The sequence below is a fragment of the Crotalus tigris genome, unplaced genomic scaffold, assembly GCF_016545835.1.
Source record: "Crotalus tigris isolate CLP2741 ecotype Arizona unplaced genomic scaffold, ASM1654583v1 scf7180000019380.578012, whole genome shotgun sequence".
NCBI lineage: Eukaryota > Metazoa > Chordata > Lepidosauria > Squamata > Viperidae > Crotalus > Crotalus tigris.
This window is the reverse complement of record NW_024097508.1, coordinates 176540-193154: the sequence shown is the minus strand read 5'-3', so window position 1 is coordinate 193154 and position 16615 is coordinate 176540.

Genomic DNA, 16615 nt, shown 5'->3' with positions numbered 1-16615 from the left:
CATGCTACCAAGCTTATTTTGGAGGAAATGGAAAAAAGACCATCCCAACAACTAATAAGCCACACACAACCAGTCACCATATAAATATCACACACAGAATAGTCCAAAGCACACAATCTGCTAGAGAAAAATTCCCTGAGGATGGACTCCAGCATGAGTTCAAAAGCTTGAAAGACTAAACCTCTGGTCCCAGTGACTGACCCAGATTGGATCCTGCAAAGACCATCTCAATTTGTTATCCAAAATAGTTGGGGTATTAAAGTCATTCTCATGTTCCCCGAAACAACTTAATCACCTGAGGAAGAAAAGATTATATTATTTGAAACACTCACTTAAAAATGGCTTTCAATTCATTTTTGTGGTTTTTCTTCCTTTTGTCTCTACATTTGGCCTTCCTTCTAAAGGATGATACCAGTACAAAATCAGGGAGATGTCTGGAAGGAAATAGACAAGGACTGTTACATGAGCAAAGAATGAAGACCTGGGAAGCAGGGTAATATTTGGAAGCAGTACAGGCAAAAGCCTCCTAATTTACTATGCTATAAGAGGAAGAGTAAGTAAAGCACAATCAGGCTTGCAGCATTCTGTTATTATAGCCTATCTCAGTAAAGTTTAGTTCTAATCTTCCTGTGGAATCTGTTTCCTGCTCTGCTGTATCCTGAAGGGATATTCTCTTCTAATCTGTCATTCTCTATCCAATTCTGTATCTTTCTCTGTCCTTTACTCACTTTAGTCTTCCCTGTGAAAAGGCCAGAATTCAGAGTTCCACTACAATCCTGTTCCATGGGCATAATGGTAACTACATCTGCTTCAAGACTGAAGTGTTTTATACTACTAGGAGGTGATGGTGAACCTATGACATGCTTATCACAAGTGATGTGCCCTGTTACTTTTGGAGCTGTTTTGGATAGGCATTTTTTTTCTGAGACAGAGACAAGTAAAATAATTGCAATTATGTATCTATTTATTACATTTATATGCTGTCCATCTCATATCCAAAATGATTCTTTGTTATGAATTGTTTCTCTTTTGGTGTATGTGTGTGACAAGTCAGCAAGTTCAAGTTAGTTTTTTTGTGAATTTTTGGCACTCCAAACCCAAAAGGTTCCCTACTGCTGTACTATGCAGTGCTATATAATGCTACACTGGTATATTTGTCTGTTAGAAAAAGCTCTCCCTGCCACATATCTCCTAGACCACATTATAGCCAATGTTTTGGCCAACTTGCATCCATTCAGCACCTCAATTCATAAAAGTGCCAAAGTGGAGCTTTGGTGTCAGCATTGAATTATATTGAAGCAGGCAGATAGATACACATATTTCCATTTGAAACTCTTGAGTTTTATTGTGCTGAAGAATACCTTGAAACTCTTCTCACTTATTACGATTTTCCAAGAGAAGATAAAGTTGCAGATTTTTTTCAAGTACCTTCAGTGGATTGTTGTAATCTTTCTGAAAATAAACTAGGCAATTACGATGCAAGGATATCTCACTTTCCTAATTTCTTTATATTTATGTATGTTCATACTCCTAATAAACTCCTTTGCATTTTTCTGACTCCAGAAAATATTCATGTCTGCTGGGGACTGAATCCTTTTGATTTTAAAAGTGTAAGCAGAGGCACTGATTTTGTTGCCTGAGGAGAATTTTATTCTCTAAGGCATATCAGTATAGCACACAGTTGCTAGTTCATACTATATTATTCTGACAAATATCTTTTGGATAAACTTTGCAGTATGTTAACAATGCTGCAGGTGTTCTTGATACATTCCATCTCAGAATAAATGTTCAGAGAGCTAAATTTGTCAAAAGAAAATATTCCTGTAGCTTTCTGGAATTGAAATGACTTATTTGGTTGTTTCAAAATATTCCTATCATTTCTAGATATCAACATCAAGCAACCAATATTTGACATGATCATAACAGTCTTCCTCTTCCAGTTCTCCATTCTGAAATGGAATAAGATTCTGAGAAGAGCATTTTTTTTAAAAAAAATAAATTCACCAGTGCACCAGTAATTGCCTTGGGACTGGCTGAACTTTAGAGCTGGATTTGCAAAGCATTTCCAGTAGACATTAACTAAAGTTAACAATGGGCTGCAGATTGAATCAAATAATCAGTGGGCTACATATCTTTAGGCATAGATTATCCTGTGTGGTTTTATTTTTTAAATTTATTTTTGTGTATTCAGATATTGAAGCAGCTAAAGCTCTATATCAGTGGTGGCAAACCTATGGCATGCATGCCAGAGGTGGCACTTGGAGCCCTCTCTGTGGGCACACATGCCGTTGCCCAGCCTTGCCTCTTCCTGTGACCCCCTCCTCACCAGCAGCCCCCTGGAGGAGAGTCGCCCCTGAGCGTGGCCCACATGGAGCAGTGCAGCCAAGGACATGGCAGCCAGGCAGCGTAGACAAGACTCTGCCCTCACACCCCATCGTGCACAGTTGATGCTGTGGGGCACGGGTAGAGGCCATGGCTGCAGTGGTGCTGCTGGGCTGCCTGGGCAATCTGTGGCAGGCCCTGGAGGTGGTGAGTGGCCCTGTGGGCAGGCAGGATGGGGTCGGGGCAGGGAGTGGAGCGGGGCGGGGGCAGTTTTTTGGCGCTTGTTCTTTAAAAGTTTCGCCATCACTGCTCTATATTAAAACAATACAACTGTTGTATTGCATCAGCTTTGAAATCAAATATTTTCTGCAAGATCTGCCTAATTTATAATATAATTCTTGAGATATCCCCATAGAAATAAAGTGGGGGGAAATGGTGCAATACATTTGGACAATATAGAATGATTAATATGCAGACAGAAGAAGGCAAATAATGTATTTGGAGCAATAATGCTTTAAAAAAAATGCATAGTTCTCTTAGATGTGACGTGTACTGAATTGAGAAATGAAATGAAGCATTAGCAACAATTCCTGGAGTCAGAAGAGGCTTCTGTACACTTAATTGATGGATTTTTGGTTCTGAAATAATTCATACTAACCTATAATGCAAAAGCAAGTTTGCAATTGTTTGTATAAATAAGTGTATCAATCTTCATTTTTTTCCTTTTCAGGACTTTTTCCAGGCCGGTTCTATATCAATTTATGGTTTTTAATGTTTGCACAAACATTGCTTTGTTTTATTTCTTCAATTTCTGGGCTACTTACTTTGCTATGCAGCTCTGGAAGGCTTACAAAGAGTTAAAAATATCAAAATGTCTATGTCTATTTTAACAAAGAGAAGGACTGGGGTGACATGATAGCAGTCTTTCAGTATTTGAGGGGCTGCCACAAAGAAGAGAGGGACAAACTATTCTTCAAAGCACCAGAAGGCAGGGCAAGAAGCAATGAATGTAAACTTATCAAAGAGCAAACCAGCCTAGAACTAAGAAGAAATTTCCTGACTGTGATAACAATCAGTAGAATGATTTGCCTCCAGAAACTGTGGGTGCTCCACCACTGGAGTTTTTAAGAAGAGATTGGACAGCCATTTGTCCAGAATGGTACAGGGTCTCCTGCTTGAGCAGGGAGCTGGACTAACACTTTTACTGTTATTCTGTTAAAACAGAAAAAGGAAATATCAGTAAAAATGTCATGCTAGAGCCAAACAAAATCCAACTGCACACATGTAGACTGGTTCGCGCCACATACTGGACCTCTTCCCATGGAAAGGAGCAAATGTTGCAGGCTTTCCTAAAGACTGGAAATGGGGTTGGGGCCATCCAGATCTCAGGGGGAATGCTGTTCAATTGGGCAGACATGACAGCAGGCAAGATACATGTACCAATGTGCATATTTTTGTACATACAGTATATTCCATACAGTAATGCATACTTTTTTGTAGCACATTTTCCTTGATCATATTCTGAAATAGATGTTTTATGTGCACTTTCCCACAAGTATGCTTTTACTACGCATGTTTTGATTGGCCATGCCATATTAAAAAAGTATGAGTATCAACTGTGTTTCAATGTTTATTTTACTCTAGACAGTAAACACATACATTTATATTAAAATAAAATTCAAACAGATTTTTCATCCTTTCCTAGCTATATATTTAGATCACTTCTGTCATAGGAAAAAGCTGGAATATTAAGGCTCATCTTGCAGGTATAAAGAGCTACTTTTTGCAGTAGCATCTAAAAGTTGTCTAATAATTTGTTTTATAAAAATGTTATTTATATACATTATACTCTTTATAGACATTATTAAACTAAAATGCATACTCTTTTTTTTCACTGATTAAACACAATACCTGGGTCCTTAGATGAGCTGAGGTACAGCAAATTCCAAAGATATGTAGCATCTAATAGGCTCAGCTTCTATGACAGTGAAATGAAATTTTAAAAAGTACTTTCATGACCAAGATAATGAATTAATTATTCATATTAACTTACCTGTTACTTTATTTCTGTAAATTAGAATGTTTAGATCTGTGATAATTTCAGTTGTGTTTATGAACTTTTCTTTTTACCATTCATATTTTATGGAAGAATGGTACAAATAGAACTGCTTCCTATTACAAAATCTAATTCTAATATTGAATTAGATACAATGTGTTGCATACAATTTGAGTTTGTTTACCTGGTTCCTTTTGTGAGAAGCAGCATTTTGAACTATCTCATTAATCTGGCAATTCTATTATATACTGTATATGATCAAAATATTTTTTTATGATGAGGTCATCAACAGAACTTTGAATTTCTAGACCATGGATTATACTTCCTACCTGGAAAGAGCTTCCAGCAAGAGAGGGATTGCTCCTCCCGGAGACTGGCAAGAGTGATTATAATGCCTCATGGGACAAACAAGAGTATTTTAATTTTGAAATATGCCTATTCTAGCATTCTGAAATTATATTATCTTTAAACATTTCTTGCTATTTTGACTGATGTATAATCTAGCCTCAAAAAACATTTTTGAAACTTCCAGATTATTTCGTAACCTGTTATTTGCAACACATTGATGTTTTGCATTATTGTTATATTTTGATATGATGGATTAAACAATTTACTTTAAATTTTATTTTTTTCAGACTTTTAAAATAAATAAATTAACATTCTAAAGGTAATTTCTGTGATTATACAACAAAATAAGTGAAAGTCATGCCTAGCCTTTTTTAATGAATCAGTTGGATTTCTTAGTCATCCATAACTTGAGATCCCTCTGTTTCAATGGAAAACAGATTAAAACATATAATCACAGAATAAATAAATAATTTGAATTTGAGCATATTTCATATGTAGTAGAAACAAGATTTACAATACCTGCATTTTTAGATGCATTCTAGAACCATAAAGAAAAGATCACTAGAGAAATTTTGAATGCATGCTTTCCTGAAAGTAATTGGAAGTAACCAAATTCATTTCTGCCAATTACAGCATGAATTAGGTTCCTTAAATCACTTTCCACCTGCAGAAGAAAAGAACTAGAAGCGATGAACATTTGAAAGGCAGAGTATACTTTCCAGGGCTGTCTTGTCATTCCATGTATTCTTTGCAGATATATAGAGGTAATAGTTTTCAGTTCATGTTATCTGTTCTAAACCCCAAAATCGTCCTACCATTTTAACTGCTGAGCCTAAAAAAATAATCCAATTGCTTCTGTATAGCCAAGCTTCTGGGAGGCAAGAGCAATGTACTTGCACCCTGGGACTGCTGGTTTTTTTTCCAATTAAAATCAGCTAGAAACATTTTATATATTATTATAAAATTAGCCTTAGCAATCCTTATTTTATGTAAAAAGGGCAATTGAAAATAGTGAAGTGATACTACATAGAAATGAGAGGCATATTTGGTAGATTGTATACTTTGTGTGTGTGTAAAGAAGAGACTGGGGACTGAGGTCTCTAACATTCAGAGCAACATTAGACTATTGCTTGTTTTCAGCTGTGATGAAACTGAAAATGGCACTTAAACTAGAAGGCCTTTAGGGTATTCTCTCAAGAATTAACACACTGTAAAGTAAGGCAGGTCAACTAACTTTGGTTTGAAGATGCAAAACTAATAGAAAGAAATGTGAGAATAGGCCCTGCTGTATAATGTTGTTCATGAGAAAAAAGGTACTATGCAATTTACTATGTTATTTGCTAAGAGGAAAAAAAATCTTGTCCCGAAACCTTCCTTCATCAGTTGGAATAGTGCTGGTGCTGGAAGTGCTTGTATAAATTAGAAAAGACGTTTATTTAATTTTTTACTTTGATTTGTGCCCTTTTTCACAGCAACAAGGATGCAGATTGTAAACTGAGAAAAAAAATACAGTACGTAAAAGTTTTCATTCCCATTCCACCTGTAGTATGTATGTGTATGTGTGTGTGTGTGTGTATATATATATATATATATATATATATATATATATATATATATATATATATATATATATTTCAAAATCATATAGGCATACAGCAATTATGATGATTAGGGTCAATTCTAACCAACTCAGACAATAAAATGCATTAGTTGCAGTGTTGAATCAATAGTGGAACCTCTAGTTGCTTCTTCAACTTTATAGTTCAACAACTTCTAATTAAGGCAGCAACTATCAGAGGATATTTGCTCTGTTCTACTGGTCTTTGGCCAGTGCACTAGTTATGAGGAAATTTGTGCTTACTCAGAGCAATTGGAGTTACTATAGGGAAATCAGAATATACAAAAGTAGAAAATCCTTAATATCAGTAAAAATCTCAAGACTGAATGTTACTCAATTCTTGTGATGATGGATTAAAAGTGGAATACTATTCTACCTCTTGTGATCTCAAATACTGCTTTTACAACTTTCAACATGCTAAACTTTTAATATATCCTAGCACTTGCTCTTTATTTTTAAAGGCAAGTTAATGTAAGAGAAATTTTTAATAGCAGGGTTAGTCTTCCTAATCTGATATTTGCTTCTTGGGGTGGAATTAACATAGATGCAGAAAGGATTCTCTGAGCCTTCTTGGCTCTAGATCTCAGGAGCCTGGAGGAAGGCTATTCTGCTTTATAGCAGAAAATATTTTCAGTGAACATTTTTATCTGAAGACCTGTGTAGGAAAAAAAAAATGGATGAACATACATTGTCATATGATGCCCTGTGAAAAGTATAGGATAATTTATAAGCAAGAGAAATTCTCTTTCTCCTTCAGGATGGTGGGATTGAAGGAGTCTCAGTTCAAATCTTATTGTTTCCATGGAATTAATTGGTAATTGCAGTGAAATTGCGGTCTTGGCTTCAAATGTTAATTTATCAAATAGGGTGATGATACTAGCCTTATCTCATAGGTCTTCTGAAAGGCTTACTAGGATGAGGTTTATGGACTATTCTAATTATTTATATCCATATTTATATCAGGTCAATTTCCTTGCCTATAAAAAACACCCATGGTACTCCTGTGTAATCAGCTAGTAGCTAACTGCAGAAGCTAACTCTGATGATTAAAATTGTACTCTCTTCTTCATTTCATAACATAGTAATGCTAAATTTGTTTTCAGGAAACAATTGTAATTAAGGGATTGATAAAATGCCATTCACTATGCAGATACTACAAATTCAGATAAAATTAAAATGACTGCCCTTACAGTTGAGAATGCCCACTAGATTGGTTATCCAGGTGCCTAATGAATCCTGATGGTTTTCTGCCAGAGTGCTAGGTAGTTTCCCGAGGATTTAGTGGAGAAGTTGGTTGGGAGCCTGGTTTCCTACTGGAATTGGTGGGTGGCCATGGCAGGGGACTGAGTGGCTCTGGAGCAACTTCTGTTGATCCACTGTGTTTCTTGCTTCTCTGAGGAACTCAGGGAAATGGTGGCAGAGGAGATGTGTAGAGTACCATTGGAGAAAGACTTATCTTGCCTGGACATTGGGAAGAAATAATGTTTGAACATATGTAATCTTGCCACAGCAGCAAAAAGAAAAAAAACGCCTTTGCTGCCCTTATTAAGTCTGATTAATGCTGCCCTTTTAAAGCGACTTGTTTTGTGCCAAGGAATCACCAGGTACTTGAAGCATTGTTGGGAAGAATTCTTCTGGCATTAGCAGATAACACTGTTATCCCAGATCTGAGATGAGCTGGACTTTAATTCCAACTGAGTCTTCAAATCCTGATGAAACTAATGTGACTCTTTATAACAGGGGTGTCAAACTGCTGGCCCACGGGTCAGATGCATCATAGCAAAACTGCTCCCACCCTATTGCCGGCAATGGCAAAAAGTCACGATACGTCGCAACACATCACTTGACGTTGCAAGTTTGACACCCCTGCTTTATAATATCAGCTCTGTTGCTTCTCAGCTAGATCCCTACCCTGTATGCCTGGTTAAGGGGTCCCATAACATGAAAGTGGTTGAATCCAAGAAATAGTGAGTCTCCTCTGAAAGAGCCCATAATGTGCTTCTTGCTTGATCCAACTATTTTGGGACAACTTTAGACCAGTTGTTAACCTCCCCTTTTGGACGAAGGAGATAAGATAAAGTGGTGGTGCTGCAACTTCAAAGGACCCTAAAAGCAGCAAATTATCTGGCTTCATGCAGTCAGATTTCAGACTAGTATTCAGGAAGGGAACTGCATCAGTTGTACTTGTTGGTGACCTTTGGAAAGACTGGGACTAGAAGAGTGCAACCAGTCTGGTCCTCCTCAGTGGCTTTTCATCACCATTGACTGTGATGCCCTTCTGAACCCCTTCTGAGAAGGTTGGATTAGATGGCTCAGTTTTTCCATGTTTTTCTCTTTCTTAAGGGATCGGTTCCACTTGGGGAGATGGTGATGATTATCCAGTTATATAGGTTAATCCATTGCCAAATAAGTGTTGAAACAGAAAACTAACTTAGTATCTTAGACTTCAAAGGCTGGATTGGGAGGAATGGACTCAAATTAATTCTTGCAGAGTGGTTTAAGTTTCATGGGCCATATGATTCTAGTAAAGTCTTTCTGGATTCACTGCTCAAACAGTAACTGGTAGCTGTAACCAAGAAGGCGTTTGCACATTCACATCTTATGCATTACTTATGACCATTTCCAGATCAGAAGGGTATGACTACTCATTTGTAGTCATTCATACCCTAATCACATTGCCTTTGGATTTCTGTAATATGCACTACATCGGGACTGCCTTTGGAAAGCATTTGAAAATTACTAGCTAGTAAAAAAATGTAATCTCCTGGGCTGTGATGGGTATTTTTGTTGTATCCAGCTGATGTCAGTTCTTCGAGAGCTTCATTGATTCAAGGTGCTGATTGTCACCTTTAAGGCCCTACATGGTTCTGGATCTGTTGAACTACCTTTTCTCATACTTGTTAGATTGAATGAGCTCAGCTTCCTCTAAATCCTACATCTCTGGGAATTCAATCTAGCACTAGGAAATAACTATTTAATGTCAGTGTCTCCATGTTTCGGAACTCTCTCTTTGGAGTTCTGGTCAACCTTTTTGCAACTGGGTTTCAAGGGAGCAAATAAGACCTGGCTTTTCCACTTAGCCTAGGAGAAAAACCTGCTTTGAATGTTGGAATGCATTAGTAGACACATAGCTTTGTATTTTTAAAAATCCCTTATGAAATGGTTGAGATGATAATAATTTCATTGAGTTAATCTATTTTTATTGAAATTTTTTAAAATGTTGCTAGTTATTCATATGGAAATTAGTGGCATACTAATAAAAATTATACACATTTTAACAAAATGAAAATTGACATTGTTGTAAGTAGCATTATTCCCTTTCTGGTAAATCCATTGATTTTTCCAAAACATTTACTGAAGAAAGATCAAAGAGGTCCTAATAGAACATAGAACATAGGGCTGGAAGAGACCTCAGTGGTCTCATAGCCCAATCTCCTGCCGAAGATTCTATATACCATCCTGGACAAATGGTTGCCAGCCTATTTTTGAAAACCTCCAGTGATGGTATATCCATAACTCAAGGAGGCAAGCTATTCCCTTGATTAATTGTTCTCCCTTTTTGGAATCATACACAATATTTTCTATTGATGGTCTCCAAAGAATATCATACTTCTTTAGAGAGCCTTGTATTGAACAAACCACATCTGTGGGGAACAGTAACATGCCATGGAAATCCTCCTAAAGGTCATTCTATTTCCACAAAGAACTCTTACATTTTTGTTCAAAATCATTCTTCTGCTTCCCACACAGTTTTCCTACATGCTCTAGTTAACTAGCTCCTAAGAAATGGCTAAGCAAACTGCTGTCTTTCCTCCAGACATTTGCTTACTCCTTCATCTCTGCCTCCTGTGCTATGGCTATTATTCCTCAACAATCTCTTGTGCTGAACTAATCCATCTTCTACCTGTAAGAGGAGGAAAAGGGGGAAAATATAGAGGGAGTATGTGGGTAAGGGGAGTTTATGCATATATATTGTGTGCACACCAACAAACTCTTATACAGTATGTTTCTGGATGTTTTTGACTTTTTTTTAGGGGATAGACTTGTGTTCAAATTAGTCAGATGATAATTTAATCTAAAAATAAAATAAGAATAACAATTAAAATGGTAGCTTTAATAGTATTCTGAAAAACAATATGTGACTTCCAACTCTCTGTAGCTTCTGATATTGCTGACCATAGGACTACCTTGTAGTACTTTTGCATCTATCTTTCCAGATATTGTCAGAACACGGCATTCGGAGAGTTCTGTTTCCCCCTTTGGAATTTATTTATTTATTTCTAAAATTTATATGCCGCCCAATCCCAAGGGACTCAGGGTGGCGTACAAAATTAAAACAATAATATGACAATAAAACAATAAAATAAATACATTCATACAGTGTGTCCGATCATATCCCCCCCCCCAGGGACATCAGCCCCAGGCCTGCCGGAACAGGAGAGTTTTAATGGCTTTCTTAAAGGCCAGCAAGGTGGGAGTAGTTCGAACCTCGGGGGGAAGTTGATTCCACCAGGTTGGAGCCACCACAGAAAAGGCCCTTCCCCGAGGGCCCACCAGCCGACATTGTCTGGCTGACGGGACCTGAAAGAGGCCCAATCTGTGGGACCTCACTGGTCTCTGGGAACTGTGCGGCAGTATGCGGTCCTGTAAGTAACCTGGCCCTATGCCATGAAGGGCTTTAAAGGTGATAACCAACACCTTGAATTGCGTCCGGAGACCCACAGGAAGCCAGTGCAGCTTGCGCAGGATAGGTGACACGTGGGCGTACCTTGGCGCGCCCACAATCGCTCTCGCGGCTGCATTCTGAACCAACTGCAGCCTCCGAATGCTCTTCAAGGGTAGCCCCATGTAGAGCGCGTTACAGTAATTGTGCCTGGAAGTCTTTTAAAGTTCTATATTATCTCTCATGTTTCTTAACATCTATATGACAATGCTAGGAAGGAACAGATGTGGGTTCAGAACAAATTCACAACACTAGTACTATATGTCGAAGTTACCTAGTTGCATTTTTTTCTCCAGGTTTTAGGATCAATATTTTGAGAGCCTCTGCACATCTCCAAGTTGCAAGATACTGGATGTGAGTGGAGAGTAAGGAAGATGACCCTGATAGAGATATGCAGGAACCATTGCCTTAGCAAAAAGCTTTGAATTTTGAAAGTCCAGAACTAGATAGCATTTGGAAATGGCTCGTGTAGGTACCTCCCTAATTAACTAAACTATAAGAAGGAGGAGGTAGTATAGCAGAATCTGATTTGTAAGATTCTGTTATTATGACTAATCTCAGTAAAAGAAGTTTTAATCTTTCAGTGGAATTGATTTCCTGGTTTAGTGTACCTAGTAAAGCTGACAATGTTGGAGAATAAATGTCACCTAAAACTGAACAAGGCAAAGTTATGATTGAATTTGTGGAACTGGAATTCAATATTTGATTGGGTGGAATTATATTTCCCTTTAAAGATCACATTTGCTGTATGATGTTTCTCTTGCATCTGGTATTGATGATGGATTGTCATTTTATGCTGTAGTAATAGGACAGAGGAGCTTTTACAGTATTAGCTTGACTGATAAAACCACTGAGTTCATTTCTGACACCTGGTAGCAGTAACACATGGGCTGATAGCTTCAAAGATGGAATACTATAATGTGTTCCTTCTGGGTTGATACTTGAAGAGAAGGGGTGCCATATCAACCTATTGAAATAGCTATGCTATATAGTAATTGATTTCTAGGCTAAATTCAAAATACTGCCTATATTATATAAAGCCTTCTGCCACTTGTTTTCAGATTATTTATGAATTTTCCAAAGTGTATTCAGGCTTGTATTCCATTAATAGCAATAAATAGAACATTAAAATTGCATTTTGATGTATCTTTAATATGTTTCCAGGATTCCTAAAAACAAGGACATTTAAGGTTTTTGCAAGTTCATGGACAGAAAAGTGGACACATCTGCAGAAATAAAATGGCAAGATTTTACTCTTCACTTTAGCAATATATCTGTCCCCCCAAGAAGCTTTTTTTAAGAAAAGAAATGGTGGTGAAACCAGACTGGTGGACATATGGTAAAATAGCATCTTTCAATTCTGGAGACCCCATCCTCAAATCTAGGGAAGAAGTAGAATTAGAAGGTCATGCTTGTTACTGGTTTATATATCAACAAATGAAGGAAAGATTTAAACTAGACAAAAAAGGCCATGGTTTTGAGTTTGTTCAAAATGAATTGGAAATCCTACTATGTGGTAGTGACGATCATATAATTGCCAAGGTCTATAAAATGTTATTAAAATTGAATTTAGAAAATGAACATGTAAAACACTGTATGATACAGTGGGCAAGGAATTTTGAGTATAATGTGATGTTTGAATAATGGGAGAATATGTGGATAAAAGGCTTAAAATTCACATTAAATTATAACCTAAAAGAAAATTTTTACAAAATGATGTATCACTAGTATTCTCCAGCATGTAAAGGAATGTAGAATCCACAGATGGGTTGATTTAGTCTTCTAGCCCAATCAGACCAAATAAGCAAAGTTGCCACGCCTCTGCAGGGTCTGACCATGCCCCAGTTTCGTTTGGTCTCAGCCCTGAAGAGACGTGAGAATTTGGCTCCCAATTTAGATTCAGAAAGGTAGTTATTGCCATTTGTGGATTCTCTACCCTTTTTTTCCTTCTTTGGGGGGGGGGGGAATTGGTTCAGCTCTGGGCTCAGTGCTGAACTATTTCTTCTCTCTTTAATCAATTCTCTTCTCTGTTGAGTTTTTCAGAGGCAGACAGCTCATTACAGACAGCTGCCTCCTCATTACAATCCACCCCCCACCCCCTCCCAGGATTTTCGCTGTGAATATGAAGCTTTAAACTATTAGTTTCAGGCTGAAAACTCTCGATCACCTTCCTGGGTTCATTACCAATTCAAACAACCTGCAGGTGCCATTTTGAGCCTCTAGAAGGCTCGATCCTCACATTACTCAAGTACTTTGTTACTGTTGTCAGCTGTAAATTACCCAAAAAACCCACAGGTGAACTGTTTGACTAGAAGAACTTATTACCAGATTACTTGCAGAAGAGGATCTTTTCTCTCAGCTTGTTTTATCTCTCATTAGATTGTTGCAGCTGCCATTTTGGGCTCTGCCCAATCGCAGACATTAAATTGACTGCTTTGACCTAATTACAGCCTTTTCAGTCACAAAGCAACTTACTTATTTGGTGATTCTCCCTACGTGGGGGGGGGGAAATAGGAGTTCTAATTACACTCTTTTAGGTCTTCATTACCTCGTGCTTCAGCTGCTTAATAGGAGCCATCTTAGGTTACCTAGTGGACATAGGGAAAATACCTTGAGGCTCTCAACTGTTTCTGGAACCGGTCAAGAAGAACCTACAGATACCTTGTCCCCCCATGTTTCTCAAATCCATTCAGGATCAGTGGGGATCTCCTGGAATTTTCTCTGCTCTTGGGGGATTAGATCATAAGCTCTTAGACACGGTCCCTTCCCTCAACGATGTCCTCAAAGTTCTGGGTGTAGATGAGGCTCTCGCACCCATACTGTCAGACACCAAAATCCCAGGAGATATGTCGGAGGCCCTTAAGGCTGAGGACAAGAAGTCTGAGATTTCCCTCAAAAGGATCCATCAGGTATCGGCTTGGGCTATAAGAGCCTCAACATCTAACTCCTTCTTCGCCAGAATTGCATTAATCTGGCTCAGGGAATTACAGGCCAAAATATCCCCAGATGAAGTAAGGGTTGACCAGGATGTCACTAAACTAAGGGCTGCACTGGAATACATGGCGGATGTGTCTCTGCAGTCGGCCAAATATTCGGCTCGGGCCATAGCTTTCAACGTGGCTGCACGCCGGTTGTTCTGGCTAAAAAATTGGAAGGCTGATACCAGGCACAAATGGAGAATAGCTGCGGCACCATATCAAAAGGGTCGCCTTTTTGGAGAGGCTGTCACTCCTTACCTGACTGAAAACAAAGAAAAGTTGAAGGTACTAGCTCATATTGTCAAAAAAATGGGCAGACGTTTTTCTCCATACAACCGGCGTCCGTCGTTTAAGTCTGGCTCAGACCGAACTACCTGGAGTAGGTATCAGCCCTTTCAAGCAGGGCCGGACCGCTCATCGGACCGGTCCAGCTACAGAGACAAGCCAAAGCCACAATTCCAGGCTAAGCAGCCCTTTCGCGGCAGAGGAGGTCATCCTTTCCAAAAGTCAAAGTGACTTGAGGCGGATTCCCCCCATTGGCGGAAGACTGGCACTATACTTCCACAAATGGGAAAGCACCACCACAGACAATTGGGTTCTAACCACTATCAGAGACGGACTGTCTCTGGAGTTCCTCACGCTCCCCCCTCGGCACTTCATCTCCTGCCCCCTATCCCGAAATCCCGTGAAACAAGGTCTCATGGAGGAGGCCATTCGTCATCTGTTAAGCATAGAGGCAATAGAGCGGGTACCCCCAGATCAATGGGGACTAGGTTTCTACTCCATCTATTCATGGTACCAAAGGCCTTGGGAGGATGGAGAGTGATCCTAGACCTCAAGGCTCTAAATCGGTACCTAATTTACCAAAAATTCAAGATGCAAACTCTTCATTCTATTCTGGGCAGTATTCGGCCAGGGGACTTTCTTACATCCATAGATCTGACAGAAGCTTACCTGCACGTTCCCATGCATCCAAATCACAGGCATTTTCTCAGATTCAGGTATTCCAACCATCATTATCAGTACAGGGCCCTGCCATTCGGCCTATCGTCAGCTCCAAGGGTTTTCACCAAAATCCTGGTGGTTCTCGCCGCACAGCTCAGGTTGGTACCAGTCCACGTTCAGTGCTACTTGGACGATATCCTAATCCAGTCCTTGGCACTGAACACCCAATCAGACGTGGCACTGACGATCAAGACACTCCAGGATCATGGATTTATGATCAACTTCCCAAAGAGTCATCTGAACCCAACAAACCGTTTGCTCCACTTAGGCGCAATAATAGACACCAATCAGTGCCGAGTTTTCCTGTCTAGGAGCGTCAGCTCAGCATACGTACGATGGTCACCAGGGTGCACAAGGAGAAACGTGTAACCCTGATCCTACTGTCACAGCTGTTAGGGAAACTGATTTCATGTATTGCCATAGTGCCCTGGGCCAGGCTTCATACGAGACAACTGCAGTGGTTTCTACTCCCTTACCAGAAACGGGGTGTAGCATATTTTCCACAGAGGGTGCGAGTCCCACCACAGACACTCATGTCCCTCATCTGGTGGTTGTCCCCAGCATTGTCCAAAGGATCCCTGTTCAGAGAACCGACGTGGGTAACCTTGACCACAGACGCCAGTCTGTTTGGATGGGGGGGCACATCTGCAATCCCAATTCGCCCAGGGGCGGTGGTCCCAACAGGATCTCAAGAAAAATATCAATTGGTTAGAGCTCAGAGACATACACCTAGCACTTCGCCATTTTCACAAGAAGTTGGCAGGCCGCCACGTGCTGGTTCTGACAGACAACGTGGTGGCAAAGGCCCATGTCAACAGGCAGGGCGGCACTCGATCACGGATTCTAATGTCCAAGGCCCAGTGTCTGGGGCCATGGGCAGAACAGAATCTGTTGTCCCTAAAGGTGGAACACATCTCAGGGGTGGAAAACGACCAGGCGGATTTTCTGAGTCAATCTACGATAGATCATTCGGAGCGGCGTCTACATCCCTGTCTCTTTCAGGAGATAACTCATCATTTTGGTCGGCCCAAAGTCGACCTGTTTGCATCCCCGACGAATGCCCAGCTTCTCCGGTTTCTATCTTGGTACCCATCCCAGGGTTCGGAGGGAGCAGACGCTCTCCGCAGCCCTTGGCCAGTGGGCCTTCTATATGCATTTCCACCCCTTCCCTTGATCCCGGCCATCATCAGGAATTAGCAGAGCTAATTCTTGTGGCCCCATATAGGCCAAGGCGTCCATGGTTCGCAGATCTCGTGAACCTTGCCATGGCCCCCCCTTGGCAAATCCCTCTAGAGAGGATAATTCTAACGCAGGGAATCATACGCCACCTGGACCCACAGTGGCTACAACTAGCCACCTGGCATCTGAGCACCAGTTCCTGATGTGTGGATCTTACTTTTCAAGGGTGATAGCTATGATCCAAGCTTCCAGAAGGCCAGCGACGAACCGGATCTCTGATGCCACTTGGAAGAACTTCTGTGACTGGTGTACCTATAAGGGTTTGTCTATCTCTTCTGTCACTATTCCAGTGATTCTTGAATACCTCATGGATGGAGTGGATAAGG